Below are 19188 nucleotides of genomic sequence, written 5' to 3'. Positions count from 1 at the left end.
AAAGAAAAGAAAAGAAAAGAAAAGAAAAGAAAAGAAAAGAAAAGAAACTTTGAAGTTCACTGCCTGTGCCAATCTGCCTCAGTTAAAGTCACCGAACAAAACTGTAGGAATGAAAAACAGCTTTTCTAGGAACTTCTTTAAAAAATCAGCTAAGGGATTGTGATGGGAGCTGGATAAATGACATTTCTGTTGTCTTCTCAGGAATTCTTTTGAAGAAAAGCATGAAAATAGATGAACAAATTAATCACCACAGACTTTTCCTTGTGATTACATGACCTATGCAGTTCCAGAGGGGAAAGTGCTCCTCCATAACCAGGCTGTTAAGAAACTACTCTGCAAATAAGATCTTTCTCTCTTTATTGTAATGGGTGTTGACATTGACATTGTCATGTTAATTTGCCAATTCAGTCAGGGTATTTGCTTGAATTGAAGCAGAGAAGACATATGAACATCAGCCACCAACTAAGTACATGAAGAACAAAAGCCACCCTTTTATGGTCAGTGGACTTCATGTAGTTTTCTTTCAGCAAGAGGGATGGTCAGATATAGGAGAAATACAGACTGGCTGAATTGTAACAGCTATCTTCTCGTTTCAGGAAAAAAAAAAAAAAAAGAAAAAAAAAGAGGAACCGTACTGGATGTGGGTGAGTGGAAAGATTTGCTGAATGACTTGCCAATGGTGTCTCACAAAGAAAGTGAGCTAAAATCTTATTACAGCTGCAATTAACTGGCAGAGGATTTGCTTGTAACAAAGACACCCCTCCAAGCATGAAGCTTAGCATTTCATGGCTACCACGGTTGTGCCACTGCCTGATCCCCATTTGGGAAGGGCTTTGAGGCAGAGCAGCAGAAGAACTGAATGCAACCTGTAAATGGGAACCAACTTGAATGGAAGGACCATGTGCTGCACACTAGTATCTGCAGAAGATGCATGGAAGCAGACTGAATTGGCACATATGCCAACTCAAGAAGTGAAGACATTGAAAAATAATATGTAAATATTTTGTACACTTTCTAAAAGCACCTTGCAGACGCAAGCCCTAAAGACAGAAAGAGACTGATTGCTGTCTCACTTTGTAAACAGAAACCTTTGTTTCTTTGAAAGAATCTGTAGTGGTCCAAAATCCTTGGAGAGGGCTTTCATTTACTTTATTTTACCTCCATCTTTCTCACATCCACATTCAGCCTCATGCGGGGTTACAGTCAAATGCATATGTGGTGCTTGAGTAGATCTATAAAAAAATAAGAGTTTGTTTCAAACACAGGAAGAGTCAGACATGAAGATTCAATGCCAGGTTGCAGGGAATAAGCAGGAGATATCCTGGGCTGGGTCACTTCATCTCATAGATCACACTTGCTCTCAGATGCCAAGCTCTGCTTTTTATTCCTGCAGTTCAGAGAGCTGGTCTTCCAGCAAAAGTACGTCATCAGGCTGCTGCTGTAAACCATTAGCAATCCCAAACTGTTGTTTTCAAGCACCACCATTGCTGCCTCACATCCTTTCCTGGGGGAAGATATGCCTTCAGTAGAGACAGATTGGTTACTAAGAACTTGAGAGCAGAACAACATAAATGCTTACATGTAATTACATATTGTGCAAATGCAAAGCTTTGGTTCAGCCAAAGGCAGCAACCTCAGAAGGAACCAGATGGGGACATGAATAGGTTGAAATTAATGACTCTCAGAGATATTTACAATAGAGTTCAGCATCAAGTTGTATCTCTGGTTAAGTTCACAAACAAGTGTCTCAAGAAGTAACAAGTGTTTTAAGTGAAATCATAAGCATTACAGCAATGGGCAAAAAACTTAACTATAACCTGTAAATCAAAACTCAAAGGTCTTACAAGGCCACTGATTTGCAGGTGTGTATCCAACAGAAATGTGATTCTGCAGACCTGATAGAAGAACTCTCTTAATCTCTTTTTCCATGCATAGGTAACTCACACTGCATGCAAATGTCGTATCTCTAGTAATCAATTCACTTAAAATCATTTACGTACAGCAGAAAATGTATTTTAATAGTACTTTTTTAAAGGTCAGATAATGCAAGGAAAACAAGCAAAAAGGAAACTAAAGCTTATCCAAGTGATAATTCGAATGTCCTACTAGAGGCTTATAGAACATAAAGGTGCTGAAAAAGAACACGTTACAAAATGAAAAGGAGTAAGCTGCCTGGCAGGATCAAGATTAAGACTTAGGAAATTCCCATTAAATCAGTTTGTCCCAAGTTTACTCTTGCTTACAACAGTGTAAGCGAGCATACTCTTAGACATAACAGTATATACTAAACAATATAAAAGTATAATATTCTTTTTCTAGTTGAAGTGTTCCAAATGACAGGACTTGGCTCCAGACCTGATTTTCACTCTCCCCACACTCTGGGAAAGACCACATGCCATGTTTAGACAAAATTGTTTTGTGGTATAAAATAAGAATCCATTATGAAATTCTCTTTCCAAAACTCCCAGGCCCCAGAATTCAGACAGACTCTGAACTGATGGGACTTCTTACGTTCTCTAGCTTGCCAGTCGTGCTATTCTCTAAGAGCTGTTTTGAGGCCAAGCCAGGACAAATTGGTCCTTCTGATTTATATGTGACAGTGCCTGGTGTTACACTTACACTTACACTTATGTCTCAGATGGGCCATGCTTTCCAAAAATCAGCTTGCATTTCCCTCCATTTCTAGACAGTACAAACAAATGCATACAAACACATCAGGGTAAATTCAGCTTAGCAACAGAAACTAATGGACTATGAAAAGTATTTATTATTTGCAAGCCCCTAAGAGCAAAAATGCCAACATCCAGCTACCTACCTAATGCCATGCTAGTATATGTACACACAGACATATATATATATCCTGGGGAACTTAGAATAATTTTAAGGTATATTTTGCCTTCACTTTCTATATTAGTGTGTTTCTGACCCATACTCTGAAGCCATTCATTCTAACAGTCCAAGATGTTCTCCCCTTCAGGAGAAAACAGCAAGACATTTTGAACTAGGTGAACAGTGACTTTTCCAAACAACAATATCCCATAATAAAGTTGTCAGATCATCCTTCTCACTTTTTATTTGACACGGTAACTGTGTCTACCGTTTCGAGTTATTGTAGTAAGTAAGCAACACATCAAATTTCTCCTGCAACCATCACTATGCTTGTGCAGATACAGCTATTTCCAGATTTCCAAGAATATTCCCAAAGAGCTGAGTCTGAAAAAAATGAATACAGTATTTTATACCACAAAAGAACATCAGCTGTCTGCTTGCAGCCCTGGGCAGGTTCTAAAGATTAGATCTGGAGTCCTTATCTAATTGTTCTTCAAGCAAAGGACTTGGACAAGCATCTGACAGCAGGAGTACAAGATTTCTACTTTGTCAGCTCTGAGGATACATCAGCCTCCTGCAAGGGGAGGTTTTCTATCTCACCCCATAACTTCTTTCCTATGGTGCCATGCAATTTACCCGATATTGTGCAGACACTCATTCAGTCATCCAGAAGCTATGTACCAAACATCATGGAGACTTTTAGAAGCAGACACTCTTACTTATTTAGTGTACAACACTGCCTAAATAGCCAGGGCCATGTCTGCACTGGATCTGCTGCATATGAATAGAAGTCTTTACTAACTTAATGATGTCAGCAGAGCTACACTGAGCTTACACCATGGAGTTAGCCCACTCTGCATTGGCATTGTTGTACCAGAGGCTCTGGCTGCTCATACACTGCATCTTTGACTTGTCCTGCCTCTGCAGATGGAGAGGCAGTCACTGGAGAGGCTAGTCTAGATTTCTTAATTGTTCTATGGCAGGCCAATTCTTACTCATTCTCACTCCACCCACAGAAGCCAGAAATGAAGAATGTTGATCAAGGTTTCTCTCAGCCAGCTCAGCTTCCTATCATGGCAGAATTGTTCATACTGTAGACTTGCATAGAGATCAGATTTTAAACTTTCTCACAACTTGCAGTAGCATGTAATTGCCAAATCCTTTTGCAGTAAGAACCTTTACAAATTCAGCAGCTGCTGAAACACCAATCCCCTTTTATTATTCTATTTGTGGTGTTTTAATATGCATCATGGTCTGCAACTGTCATTCACCTGAAGCACATGCCATAATATCTTGAGTCAAGGCATTGGGGTTCAGTAGTTCCCACTAATGTGGTCTGTCACACAAAGAAGCAAAAGAAAAGTTTCTGGGGAGCCACAAGCAAAACAGCATCTTAGCAGGCAGGTTTACCATGCACCTTCTCAACTTGCAATGAGTGTCCAGACAACACTGGTGTGAGACAGGCAATGCCTCTAGAGTGGGTTGTGTGCAAGAGGTTTGAGTGGGCTGTAAGACATGGGTTAGTTGGGCTTGGTGATGAAAGGTCCTGCTGAGCCTGGAAAAATGGCTCCCAGCAGTCTGAGGAGCAACGAGACAAAGCTGTGTTCCTGTCCACATCAGAATTGATTGCGTATGGCAAAATAATGTTACGTTTTTTCCCGCCTAACAAACTGTGAGAAGCTGAACTATTCAACTTTATCTAGCCTTCAGAATCAATCAATCACATGAGGAACCTGTAAAATGGAAGTTTTTTGTCCAGGAAAGAGAACTGGAAAAGACCAATGGAGTCAGAAAGTCATTTCTGCACAAGCCAAACTGTTTCTCCACACACTATACATACCCCAGCCCCCTTTACTACTATCTGATGGCACTGCAGGAGCCACATAGGACATTTCTGTGACGCTTTCTAATTTTGTGGCTTTTGATCTTCTCCACTAATAGTCCAAATTTGATTAGAGGCTCCTAGGAAGTGTCATCATTTGGGAAAAGAAAGAAGATGGATGGATGTTTTGTGGACCAGTCTGAAGGAGAACTACCTGGCAAGTCTGTCGGTCTAATGTAACACAAAACAGTATCACTTTCACTGAATTTTCAAATGTTATGTTGAAGAAAAAAAAACATACTTTGAAAGAACAACTCCAGATACTGCAAGGAAAAAAAAAAAAAAAGCAAAATAAAGTATACAGTCAATGAAAAAATACCAATCGCAAAAAGGAATTTGAGTAGATTTGCTCACTGGGTTCATCACCCAGACCAGTGCCTGAATTCTTCATCTGTGTATCACAAGCACATCAGGAAAGAAAGCAGGTAAAATGTTCTTCCCCAGAAATCTCCTACACTGAAGCAGTCAACAATCTTAGTTATCTGAATACACTTTAAATCCGTGCTGAGATCTTAGAAATGATAGGGATTATTTTTAACAAAAGAATTAATGAAGAAAAGAAATTAAAGGCAGCAGCAGGCTCCTATAACTCCAGGTGAAAAATCTTTTTGTCTTAGAAAGAATTCATGTTACAAAATGGGATTTGTTTAGTAGGCTATTATTCAGCTTTATGGTCTTTAATTTCTCTATTTGCTCACCTTATGGAGAAAGAAAACAGAAGTTAAAAACAAAAGCTGATAGTAAACATACATTAAGAAATATGAAGAATCGTGGGACCAACTGACCACTTCAGTGATTATGAAAACTGTAAACTATTTAAAGAGATTACTTTTCACTGCTCTTCATTAGGTTCTTATTACCTCGGTCATTAACATTTGGCTCTTATTATTATGATTGTGAAATACTGCTCACAGTAATGGACAAAGAAAGTTGACGTGGCTATCTTGATTAACTCATCAATAATCATTTGGAATAATTTTTCTTCATTCACTGGATGAATCATTCACATGTCCTTTTAATAATGCACATTGTTGCACAGTAAATTAGCATGAAGATTACCCACCTTTGGGAGCTACATTCTGCTTCAAAGCCTCACTCAAAAGAGATAGCAAATGTGAATTTCACTTCAAAAAAAAAAAAAAAAAAGAAAAGAAAATAAGGAAAAGAATTTTCAGAAAACAAAGACTTCTTTGTATGTTTTCAGTACAGCAAGACATGTAGCCCTAGGATTATGCAACTGAACTCAACCTTTAAGCCACTGTATACTTGAGAACATGTGAAAAACATATACCCCATCTATTTTAATTCTTCTCAGGGGAGTAAATCAAATCTCTTATTTCTCCTGAGGCAAATATAAGACTGAATCATGAATTGAAATTACTTTTTTGTGCACGGATAAGAACATAAAAGGACATTGGTTGGCTGTGGATCTGCCTTTGCAAACCTCCACTCAAATGGGATTTCATAGCTGGTTGTGACTGCACGCTCTGACTGTACATGTGGAAGTAGGCCTTGATAGATCAGTCGTGTCTCTGTGGAAAGCTCTGACAAGTCATTTTCTTGCTGAAGTTCTCAAAGGACAGGAGGTGAACTTCTAGCTCTCAAGTCATACCGTGTTCACTGTGGCAGGTAATAACAGCAACACTGCTCACGTCTCAAATAATATTTTCTGTGAAACAGCAATGAGATGTCATTTTACCCACCTCTTTCCTGGAAAAGACAACACTAAACAGTCAACAGTCAAGGCAATTCTTGAGATACTCAAGTATCTTGCCTTTTCCCATCTCAATATATGTTTCTTTATCTAAATATTTATTACTACATCTTTTCTTCCAAAACTCACTACATGCTTCCTCTCTGAAAGTGCATCAAGCAGCTGTATTACAAGTTACTCAGTTGCTACCCATTTTAGCTCTGAGGAAAGGCAAGCTACTACTTTTACATTCCTGCTGGCTGAAAGTAACAACCACAAGTCAGGACACCAAGCCACCAGCTGCAGCCAGTGTCAGGTTATCAAAAAGAGAGTAAAACAAGATAGAGGAATAGTGCCCTGTCCATAGTACACTTCCTCATTCTGAAGTAATTTGGAGCTCAGGAGCTTCCTGAGCAAGGAAGTCCTCATATTTAACAGAGGGCTTTTTCTTCCATTGATTTTTCTAATTTATTTTCAAACCACACAAGCCAGTTACAATCTGCAGCATCCTGTGGTGGTGGTTTCCAGAATTTTACTGCACACTGTGAGGAGAAGTAACATCTTTGGCTTGTTTTCAGTCTGCATTGAATAAATGATAAATTTCTTTCAATGGCTTCTGGTTGTTGCATAGAAGGAGATGAAGAATCCTTTGGCACTTTTTTCATGACTGACAGTTTCTTACAGCTTTCCATAAACTCCTCATCCATTATTTCTTTTCCATGCAGAATGCTAACCTTTCAGCTGCACTCATGGTTTTTTGTAATGACCAAACTTTTTTCCTGTTTCCTGTTCCTTCTTCTTTTCCTAATTCTGTTCATGTACTCTTTTCCCCCACTTCTAAGCACTGACTAAATATTTTCAGAATTTATGATAGTGCAATCATGATGGCAATCAGTTCTGAGCTTGCTACTGTGCACGCAGTGTCAGTTGTGTTTTCCCCCTCATGTATGATAATTTGCTTTAATCTGTACTGGATTTCATCTGCCTTTTTATTTCCTATACACTCTAAAGCAAGAAAGTCTTCCGTAAATTTTTTAAGTCCTTACTGTTTTGGTGTTATAATTTACCTGCCCTAACTAAGGTCACATCAGTGAGTACATTCATTTTGCCACCACTTACCTCACAAGCAAGTATCTATAAAGAAGGAAAATAGCTTAGGATCACTACTGGTTCCCAAGGAACTCTCCCTTGACATCTCTACATTGAGCAGCTCAATCATGTATTCTCATTCCTTGTTTCTTACCTTTTAATAGCTCATTGATGCACGTGAAGAACTTCCGTCTGTTCATTTTTTTCATAATCTTTCATTTTTTTCATGATCTTTCATCCTTCTTTCTTTTTTAGGAAACTTTGGGAAGGGGCTACATAGTCCAAAACTGTAGAGAGAAAAAAGAAAATGACTTCTGTTTCTTTATCTCCCACTTTTCCTTGTTCAGAAACACACATTAGAAGTACAGCTTGCCATGAAAAAAATCTCTCTGAAGACTACTGAACTTTGTCTCCTTGTAAGCGGTCTTTCTGAAATAGCACTGTTGCCAGTTGTTGTAATCTGGTTATTCTTATACCATACCAACCACAAGAAAATCACCAGGAAATATCTAGTTAATTCTCACAAAGAAAAAACTGTTTCATGAGAAGGAAGTCACTGTTGGGGATAGAGAAGGAGAATAACATTTGTTTGATAGTTAGGATTAATTGGAAAATAAACTGTGTAATGGATGCTTGCGAATGAATAAATAACACAATGGAATATTCAAGCCATTTTCCTATCTTTATGCACAACAGTCTGTATCAATGCCCCACTCATAGAGATGGAAATAAATATTACATAAATACGAAAATACTTTTTATAGTCACAATGGGAAAGACATCTTCCTGTACTTTACAGCTGAAATAGCGTTAATCTGCTCTTTTCTCTCCGTGCTTTATGTAGCAGCTATTTCGGCATGCTGAATCTGCCTGCTGAGTGAGGAGGGCAGCTGTTCATCTGGTGCACATTTCCAGTGCAACAGCTCCGGCAGGAACATTTGCACCTCCAGCCAACGCTATTGGCATCAATGGTGCCAGCGGGATTTGTAAGATTTCCGCTCTTCTATACACCTATCGTATGACAACACTTGAATTGTGTAGGTTTGTCATTTCAGGAGACACGATTCAAGATCTCTTGAACATATTCTCAAAGCTCAAAAAGATTATAAACAAAGGAAATGACATGTGGTTTTATGATCACTGCTATAAAATATTTTATCAGCTGAAGGACAGTACCCCAAGCTGCAATGTATATTCACTTGAACGAGCCTCAGTTAACTAGGTAATTCTCTTAATTTTGCGAGCTTCTATTTATTCTAGCTTCTATGTGTGCAAGCAGATCCCTGTGCATGTTGGGTTTGTGAAGGGATCTGGCCTGGCAGCTGAGCTTTTAAACATATGGAAGCAAAAATATTTTCCCATCAAATGCTACAATTTGCTGAATGAGAAATAATTTCGTTTTCCCCTTCCTGCTACACTGTCACTGGTTTTTTTTTGTTTTTTTTTTTTCAGTTTGAGAACACAGGTGCCTTGAAAATTCACAACAGAGGAAAAAAAAACAAAAAACAAATAATAACAGAAAGACAGAAGTGAAATTGAGACTTAAAAAGGTAATCAATTGTTTTGTTCATATGACCCAATTCTTACATTTAAGAAGAAATTGAATTTTTTCCATCAAAAAAGTACATCCTTATCCTAAGGAGAAAATTTTGAACAGAATTTCACTTTCCAGTTGGATATTGTTTTGGCTGAGAAGCTTTCACTGGGTTTACTAGATTTAGCACTAGACTAGCACTAGATTTACTCCTAGAAAGGAGATGCTACTCAGTGTCTGTTTCCCTTCGCATCATTATAGGAAGAAAAATTTATATAGAAACTGTCTGCATGCAGTGCAAAGTCTTTCACGTTCTCAGCTTGGTATAGTTCTTGGTTTTCACAATGACTGCATTTGCAAATATTTTTCTGGCGCATACTTTTGTAAAAACGTTTATGTTTCATTTTTCTTTTGTTCCCAGAAAATCGTCCTCTTAGCTACCCTTAATTAAGAAAACTTTGTACTATTGGTCCATATTAATCTTTTCATTAATAATTAATGTATCATAAAGATAATGATGCTCAGTGAACCAATTGTTTTTCTTCATTATGTGAGAAACAAAAGTTGTTCTTTGACTCATTGCCCTAGAATCAAAATTGCATCAATAGGGGAGAACGCAGAAGTAGAACTTTTTGAGCTGTGAGTAGAGAGAGTGTGGAAATAAACAAAACCAAATGACTTTACTTTTCTGCTCCAGCACTCAAAACATGGTGGGTCTACAACAAACAGCGAAAGCTATTTATGTGCTGATGAACCTGATATGCATTAACAAGTTCACTTGAGGATTTATGCACTGCTGTTATACAATCCTAAAAGGCACTGTTGGAAACCATGAAAAAAGACTGCAAAAAAAGAAATCTTTTCTGTTAGTAAAACATGAATAGGTAAATTCTTCAATGTATTAAAATGTTCCCACCTGTGAAAAATTCAGTGCCATTAACACTGTGCAGTTTGGCACAGAGGAAGTGGTGAGAGAACTGGATCGCTAGCTACAAAGAGGAAGACTCAGCTCTACAGTAACATACACGCAGTGCTGACCCACAGTCACATATAGTCAGCTTAATACCTCATGAAGTCACAGCTCATGAAGTAGACAAAAACAATTGAATACTATTTCCAGAAAGATACTGTTTCCAAAGAGCACAGTAAAAGAATGGTAAGAAATAATGAACACAAAAATTTACTTTTCCATCATGTACACATATTTGGTTTAATCATATTTAAAGAGAGAGGACAGTAGGATCATTGGCTTTTCTGTCATTTTGAAGCATGATACGCCTTTAATATTCCACTGTTCTTCAGACATGGATTACATGCAACCAAATCAGTTCAGATTTCATCTAACGGAATGAAATCTTGGGCTCTGCTCTGTAGCAAATATGTAAATGCTAAAAATAGCTGCTTGCTCTAGAGTCAATCACAGCATCACATCCCATTCCCAAAATGGCTCCGGTGAACAGGAGGTTTGAGGGAAGCATTGAAGAGTTTGAAAGGAGCTGGACTGGAGTGCACGTTTATGTAAAAGCTGGACACCGTGTCAAATACAGCTGTACATTAATGTGGTATAGTCTTCAAACTGATGCAGCTGCGCTGTTAACAACAGGGTAGATAGAGCTCGTGGTTCAACTTCAGACATATTATCAGCACTAATCAAGTAACAAAAGCAATCACCTTTGAAATCTCAGTAAGTACAGATTTTCTAGTATAAGTTAGAGTAGAACTACTTTCGTTAGTGTATTTAATGTTACATTATTTTGACATTTATAAAATCAGCATCTGCTGCCTGCAGTCAGCCTGCTTCATTGATCTTTCTATTCTCCCTTTTTTTTTTAAGCATTTTTTCTTTTAAATCTATTTTTTTTAATTATTCATAATAAAATAATTAAAAGAATAATGTTACTTTTAAACACAATCTTGGCAATTTAGGTGCTTTTTAGGAACAATGCACCAACTTGATTTTCATGCTTTAAAAATTAACCTACTCTTAGGGTTAGCCTGTGCTTGCATTCAAAGTCCACTGTATTCTGTAACTTGGTTAAAAAACAATAACTGCAGTGGTGAAGACATATTCATCTAGTTTTATGATGCACTAAATAAATCTTGAGTGAACAAAAATGATCACAATGGGAAAATTCTGACGTTGCAAAGTTCTGAGCACCCAACACAAAAGCAATAGTCAGTTTCTGTGGTTATCCCAGCTCCTAAGCTGCAAGGACTGCCTGGCTCTGTGCTGAAGACCCTACAGGAGCTACTGGCAAACACAGGACAGAAGAAGCAAACTGACCTCTTGATGACAAGCTGATGCTGACCCCAACAGCTAGGATGTCATTTGGGTACACACCCTGGAGACTTCTGCTTTGTTAGGAGAAAGAGGACACCCATTCCTCCAAAGGGGAAAGGTCCCTCGTGTCCTAGGAGCCCCAGCCCCTGCTGTTAGCTGAGTACTGTTCCTCCACACTGGCTGTGGGATGACAAGGAAGGGGAAGAGCCATAAGGGCAAGGGGCTTTGAGATAGCTCCTCGGTGCCTCCATTTCTGCCATTTTTTTTATGTTTCATGGCAAACAAATTGCAGCCAACATTGTGAGCCTTATCTGAAGTACTCACACGAGCCCTGAAAACATGATCCAATTCTTTCCCATAGCACTGTCTTGTGAGTAAGTCTCTAAAAAGCTCAGTTATTCTCTAGACCTTTTCATCGGCTTTTTTTTACACACATCAATAAACAAGTAGTTGCAAAAGGTTCTGAAACAGCTGTGAAATAGCATGAGTCACATATCAATTGGCAAAACATGAATACTGTGAGTGACAAGTGTTTCACAGCCAGATTTTTCTTGTAGTGCTGAGTAAGTGCAAAGAAAGGCCAAGACCAGAACTACCTGTTTCAGAGAGGCTCTTTTCTTGGTGCGTACCAGGCAGAAAAGCCTGGAAGAAAAGCCATCCTGATGGGTATGATCTCTCCCAGTCCTGTCTCTTGCCACTCTTTCCTCTGCAGCCTCCCATTTTGGACAGTAAAATGACCTAAGGCTGCAAAAACCAAACATCTCCTGTTTGCATAGGGACACCTCCATCTGTGTAGGTACACTGTGATACCAGAATGTGTTCTGCTGCACGTGTTCTGTTCTGTCTGTGCATTTGGGCAGGTGAGCTCTCCTGCACTGACAGCTAGAGGTATTACCAGACCTTGAGATGTTACTGAAAGCCATGTGCATTTTGGTGCTTTCCCTCAAAATGCTCATCCCTCTTAGAGGTATGTTGTTGAGGAAAACTCCCTGTGTTCTTTATTTTAAGCGCTGCTAGACAGCAAATTTAGCCTCATAAGAAACGTTAGATGGACACTTTCCAAAAGCTCAGAGTGTGAGCAATTAAACACTCAACTTATTTCAAAATCTTCTGATTCTTAGGCAAATCTGTTTTTCTTTCCCCTTCTTCTGACTCCTGATTTCCCCAGAATTGAAGACATACTAGTAGTTCAGCTTACAACAGCAGTTGTTAGCAGATTACCTACCACCCATGCTTGCATTCTTGGTGAGGACACAGGCCCGTGTACAGTCTCATACATGCAACTACTGGCTTGTCTTATCTCTCTCCCTCCCCCGAAATGTTCTAGCTTAGGCCTTGGGACAATAAAGGGCATGCAGGCTACTTTTTTATTCTTTGAAACACCCCCGGAAAATCATTCCCAGGCAGAGGAATGCTCACTATGGCCATACCCAGTTGCGCTCGAATAGCAGGTCTGCATGACAAAACTGCTTAAAGCTATCTCATTCACCACCACTATTTGCTTGCCTTGGATTTCTTGCCTTTCACTTCCTGCATGTAGACAAGATGTGGAGGAGCGCCCTTACCAGGTGGTGTGAAAAATACAAATAGAAGGGCCTTTTGCACAAAACCTGAGAAATGCTTTTAGCTAAATGTGCAAGCACCTAATCCCCTGTCTGCATCTTCTTCAGATTTCAGTATATCTAGCTGTGCTTCAAGCTCTTTCCACCCACAGTTAATCACTCAGCCACCCTTTCTTACGCATATAATAAAACAAACAGTAAATAAGCGTGCAAAAAAGTAGCCTTTCACTGTGTTGCTCAAAGTTACCCCATAATATTAACGAACCTGCCCATCAGAATACAACTGCTACAGGTTTACCTGAATGCTTAGAGTTTGTCATTTCATGACTGGAGGCTGTGCATTGCAAATAATGCAAGTACTAAAATCATAGCCCAGTGCCAGCTGTCCTGTGGGAGGGACTATAAACTCTGCGGCCAGAGTAAACAGCAGGATACTTTGAGTGACCACTGCTTCATCCTCCCACACATATCTTATTCATCTCATCTCCTTTTGATGACATTAAAAGCTGCTGTAGCATAAAAAGAAATACTAATCTGCAAGAGAAATATGAAGAGCAATTTAATACTCAGGCAAGCTAACAGATCTGAAAGCATGAAATAGCTGTTACTGTCATCAACAAGGTTTCTAGCTGAACATAAGTTTTGGTAAGTAATGCTTGTCAAGAAGTACAGAAGAAGAGACAATATGTGGAATATTTAACTCTTCAGATATTGAAAAAGTTGCATTCAAGTCATTGTGCAGAAGACAAAAGCAAAATTCCAAAGAGTTCTCTTGTTTACCACAGTTTTGAATGTTACCATTCCTCCTTCTTAGAGGTTACTCTACATAATTATTATTTCTTCAAAAAGTTGGTACAAATAAATAGAAAGGAGAAATGTGATACTGAACTTCTGGGTACCGTTATGTCTTTCATGCACAAAAGATCCAGGCAGGTGCTTCTGGACAAGCGGTGCAAAGTTCTGCTGCTAAACCCATAACAGGGTTAGTGTGAATACAGAAAAAGGAACTCCTTAAAAAAACCCTCTATCAATCTTTGCAGAAGAGTTGATTCCTCCATTACAAGCAGCCCAAATCTGCTGAGCTTAACAGGTCTAATTTTCAGCACACAGCAGTGGGATACCCACGACAGTCCCACAGTTAGCAGCGCAGTTTAATTCTGGTAAGGAAAAAGCCCATGCAGTCTTCAGAAGAAGCCCAAACAAAGACCCAGCAGCTGGCCATTGTGGCTTTAACTAATCAGAGAGAAACCACCTGCAGTAATACCCCCTTTTCTGTTTTCTCCCAGCAGAACCTTCCAAATGATGATTAATCACTGAGTAAACTGAACAACTGACAATGACATAACGACAAAGGGAAGGCAGAGAGGGGCACCAGCACTGGTGGACGTGGCTCGAGCATGGGTGGGTGGAACAACCAAAGAAGATGGATGGCCTGAAAACGCTTGACACTTAAGTATCTCCTGTGTAGCAGGAGGGTGGCTATGCTAAAGCGAACTGCCAGCTTCAAGCAAATAATGCTCTACACAGCAAGCTGACACACTTCCTTCAGCTGTCAGCAGCAACGCAGAGGGGCAGCTTCCTCAGGAATGAACTAATGAGGCTTTTAATTGGGATGTGAAGCTGAGATAATAACAGAAATAAGAGATACTGTAAATGACAGGATAATCCATTACAGTGGAAAGCATTGAGAATGTTCTACTGATTATATACACAGATTATCCTACCTATGTCCCTACTAATTTGAAAAATGATGAATCATAGGGTTCAAACAGGACTCAGATGAGTCAATTAGACTAAGTAGTGATATCAAAAACTCATATTTTCTACACTTAGGAATCAAGCATGTTTTGCCTAACAACAAACAAAAATGAGCTGTACTTCATGCTCTCAGTTGACCAAGTCATTAGCAACACGGAAGAGTGCTTCTTCAAGTTTTCCGTATCTTCAGACGTTCTTGCCCCACAGAGTCCTTTCTGGCAGACATTTATTAACAGGGAAAACATTTGCAGGAAATGAAATATTGTCTTGCAGCATTCTGCTAATTCCACTTCTAATTCTGTCAGTTCAGGGTTACTTTAGCTGTTTCACTGAATATCAGTGCAATGAGAAAACTTTAACTGCTATTAGCTGAACTCTGCACATTCACTGCTCAGACCAAAACTGAGTTCCAGCGCCCACCTGGAGCACCACTTCTCCCCTTATTTAGATCATGCTCTCCCCAGAGTTGAAAGCAAGTGGTGTAAGAGTAAGCCTTAGAGACAAATTCACAGTGCACTGCAGTTTAGGCACTAACCTACACTAATGCAGAATAATCAAGTATCTCCACCTGCTTAGAAATACATGGACATTAAGCACCTTACTGCCTTTGAAAACTTTGCTGATCACTTGATTTGAAAGGTGCTTGCAACTGAACAAATAAGGGTTGTTTGGCTCAGCCTGATGCTAGTTTTGCACCAGACAAAACAAGAAGCAAAATGTGAATAATGTCAAAAGGAATCAATCCTCTGCTTACTAGTTTTATTGTTGATTTTGTTTCATATTAGGGAAGTAGTACAGGTGCAAAAAAGGACTTGTAAATAATTATATATGTATTAAAAATATATGTTGATGTTGTTTGGGTTTTTTTGGGGGGTGGAGATGGGAGGAGGGCAAATAAACCCTGTGTGCTTTTATTTTAGCTTCAGGTTCAGTTGAAACATTTTTCATTTTGGGTTACTGAAAAACAGGAATATCGCCATGTATTTGAAAACGGCTGTATTTTCTACATCTCAAAAGGCATTTTTTGTGGGAGAAAACATTCACAAATCACTTCATCCACTTAGAATATAAATTAACTCCAATTTCATTCCAATTATAACAATTGGCATTTTCTCACTGATTTAACAGAAAAGTTAAACAGACAATTAGAATGAGAAATACTGCAATAATGCATCTGCACTTCCAGACTTTAGCCTATGTCAGTATTTTTGTAGTTTACTTCTTTGGCTAACGTTTAGTAACGTTCCATTTTACCTAACATTCTCTACGAAAGGCCTCAGTCCCAAGTGCAGCTTTAAAACACCTTAGCTTTGAAAAATAAATAGAAATAGACGTTTGAGGACTGAAAGATATACAAGTAACTTCTTGCAGACAGAACAAATTGGTCAGAAGCATTTATGCTACAAAACCAGAATCTTGTCCACTTGCTCAGGAAGGAACTTGCTCAGAGCGCTCTTCGGTAAAAAGCAGTGCAGAGACCACTCCTTCTGTACGATACACCTTCTCAGCACAGGAGGCAGATGAACTGCACGCTACCATACACAGTTCTGTGCAACAGGCTAGCAATTGCCATATGATGAAAGCTCTATTTGGCTCTGTCCAAGACGCCTCCATCCCCCACCTCCACAGCTCAAAGCGCCTCCTCAGCAGTAACGGCGCATTCCAACTTTCCCATTTCAGCTACAGGACGGAGCGAGTAAGGGGTGACAGCGAGTATGAACAGTATCACAGCACTTACAATAAGGCTTGGAGTCCACACACTGCTGTTCCTTATGACAGCCAGTGCTGGATATGTGCAGGATAGCTGGACATCCATGTTTATGTTTCTTGTTAACTGCTCTCATTCCTTAAAAATCACATCACACACAACAGACGGTCAGAATCTTACATTAAAAAAAAAACCCTCAAAACTATTTTTGCTCTTTCATTTGTGCAATCAGTTCTAATTGTCATGAAAGATAATTCCAAGCCACTCTCCTTCAAAGTCTTCCAAATTGTCCAGTCATCTTGAGAAGTCTTACCCCTTCCACCAAGAATCAAGCCTCTTATCCAAGTGGTCTAGGCTTGGACCTCAATATCGTGCACTCCAGTTGTTTCACACAGGCCCTTGTTGAAGGGCAACAGAGAATTTAAGGTGGTTGTTTAGGGATAGAAGCACAACCTTTCCTAGAGAAAAGAAAAATTCATTTTCAGCTCTGCTCAGACACCAGTAGTCATTGCCAAATTTGCTAAATACTCCATCTCTTTTGATGGAGTATTTGAAACATTGACATCTTTCTATTACAGCACAGACTTTTCCATTGACTTTGGAATTTCCTTCTGTGATTTCTTCTGTCTTCTCTCAAAGATTACCACTATTCATAGCTGTGCTAGCTGGAGCTTCTTGATGCTATTTTTTCCTATGCATTTCTACTTCCACATATGTATTTTTTGGTAAAAAACAAACAAAAACCACCGACAAAACAAACAAGAAACCCCAGTCCTTTTACAACGCCTATTGCCAACAAATATTTCTTTAAGTAGGGCACAGGTATTTCTTTTGATCCAGACAGGATCAGGAGATGAAGATAAAATGCTTTGAGGAAAAGCTCTCTATCTGCATTTCTTCTTGCTTCATATTTATCAGAGCTCTCTTCACTTTCTCTTCAGAAATAAGTTCTGGTGGTCTTTGAAATGTGCAGATAAGAATTTTAAAAGGTTCAGCAACAGAAAAGGCCAGAAAAATTGTGAACAAGCAGGGAAGAACAGATAATTTACTTTGTTACTACCATTCTTTGTTTTTTTTTTTCAGAAGCTTCTGAATTCTTACAAAAACATACACCCCAATGAGAGAGGAAGTAGTAGAAGAGAAATAGGAAAGTACAGACAGTGCATTTTCCCTTCAAAATGTTTAAAACATCTTGTGCTGTTTCTTTGCCACAGTGAAGATTGATGTCTTTTTTAGGATAATGCATCAAGAAACTACATTACAAAAAATACCAGTCTTCTTTCAGCTAGTTCTCTGCATGTGGCAGGATACTGGTGAAAATCAGCAAATTTGGGATGTTAATGTTCAACCAGGTACAGTGAAGGGTGTAAAGCACTTAAAGACAGATCTGTTTGACAGACTCTGCACTCCAGCCTATTTAGCTAGGCATGTACTTTAGTTGTAAGTTGCCTTGTTTAATTAGCTGCTGAGGTGTTCCATCTTCATCCCTAGTGCCTCAAGACTCATAGGATGCAGGAGCAATCACTGCTTGGGACTATGACAGAGCAGGGCTTGATTGTTCTACAAGATGTCCCAAGGATGGGGACCAGACACTGCTGATTAGTCATTAACTTTGCAATTCTTAACATCTTTTTTTTTTTTTCTTTTTTTCTTTTCTTTTAGAGATGCTAAGACAGTCACAGACATTTTGGAAAGATCCAAAGTGCTGCGTAGAAGACGACAGATTGCTTTGTGTATTTTAAAAAAGGCTGATTTCAGCAGGCTCTACCACCAGAGCAATTTAAGAATGAAAAAAACATAGAAAGAGATGGTGGAATTTCTGAGAGAATTTTAAAAAATACATTAACACGCATGCATATTTGAAATGTACAGAGATGTCTCTATTGAATGTATTTCTAATACAATACATATGCAGTATCAAAGCATGCCTTGCTGAAAACTCCTACAAAAAACAGTTTCTAGCAATTAGCAAAATTCCTCAGTTCATACATAGGTTTATGTTACTTGTACAGAGAGAAAACAAGAGACCTGTGAAAGAAAAAGAGGAGGTGGACGGGACCAAATAGCTTAGGACGGGCTGCAAAAACCACCCTATAGTAAGTGCACTTCTTAAAAATGTAATTGCAGGTACTGTGTTCACTGCAAAACTGCCTGAATTTTTTTGCAACATCAACTCTTTCTATCCTGATATTCCATTCAGATGCTGCAAAAGGATTTCTAGGAGCTCTGCTGCAGGGTATTATTACTATTTTTAAAAATATACAAGGTTAGGTTATGCATTTAGATTTTTAGTTAGTTAACAGTCTAGATTTTCATTATCTTCCACTTGCTCCCAACTACAGAAGACTATGTAAGCAAGAAAATTTCAAGACCGCTCATGAAAACAACTTCAGTCCACTGTTGGCTGGACCAGTACTCATAGTATGCATCAGTTCAAACAGTTCAAGTTAGTAAGCCCATCCTCCTAACCTTTGAGCTTTCTCTTTCCAGTCTTACAAGAAAGTGTTGCAGAGAAGAGCATAGCAACCAAGCCTTGCTATTACTGCAAAGCCTTCAGTATTTTTCAGCCATTTCAGTTTGTTGTTGGACTCACTGAGAGACCACAGAAGAGCGCAGACCTCTGGTAGAGTTCTGCCCTTACGTGCTGGCAGAGATCCAAGCCTCACAATGCCATTGACATGATTTTACAACATGGTGAAACTGGCACCTTGATTTACAACAGTCCAGATGGGATGAATTCACCTCAAAGGTGACCATGAAAATGACTTTTTGACCAGCCTGACATCCCATACCTACTGGCCACAGAAATCATGACACCACTGAAAAAGCACTCATCTACCCATGAGAGTCAG

General features: G+C 39.0%; 1 long non-coding RNA gene across 5 annotated transcripts in view; it reads right to left on the bottom strand.

The window, feature by feature from the left end:
- The window catches only part of LOC122159986, a 73883-nt gene that overhangs the window by 24031 nt on the left and 30664 nt on the right, over positions 1-19188 (bottom strand). For 2 of the 5 annotated variants that reach the window (XR_006168722.1, XR_006168724.1), the window contains exons 4-6: positions 7648-7780; positions 5775-5835; positions 1159-1520 (exon numbers count right to left, since the gene is read on the bottom strand). This is a non-coding gene — a long non-coding RNA (uncharacterized LOC122159986). The remainder of the gene's footprint in view (positions 1-1158; positions 1521-5774; positions 5836-7647; positions 7781-19188) is intronic. The other 3 variants (XR_006168725.1, XR_006168726.1, XR_006168723.1) reach the window with 2 other exon arrangements.

The sequence above is a fragment of the Centrocercus urophasianus genome, unplaced genomic scaffold (assembly GCF_019232065.1).
Source record: "Centrocercus urophasianus isolate 14NV4802_14NV808 unplaced genomic scaffold, USGS_Curo_1.0 seq_17, whole genome shotgun sequence".
Classification (NCBI taxonomy): domain Eukaryota; kingdom Metazoa; phylum Chordata; class Aves; order Galliformes; family Phasianidae; genus Centrocercus; species Centrocercus urophasianus.
This window is presented reverse-complemented; position numbering and strand designations above follow the sequence as displayed.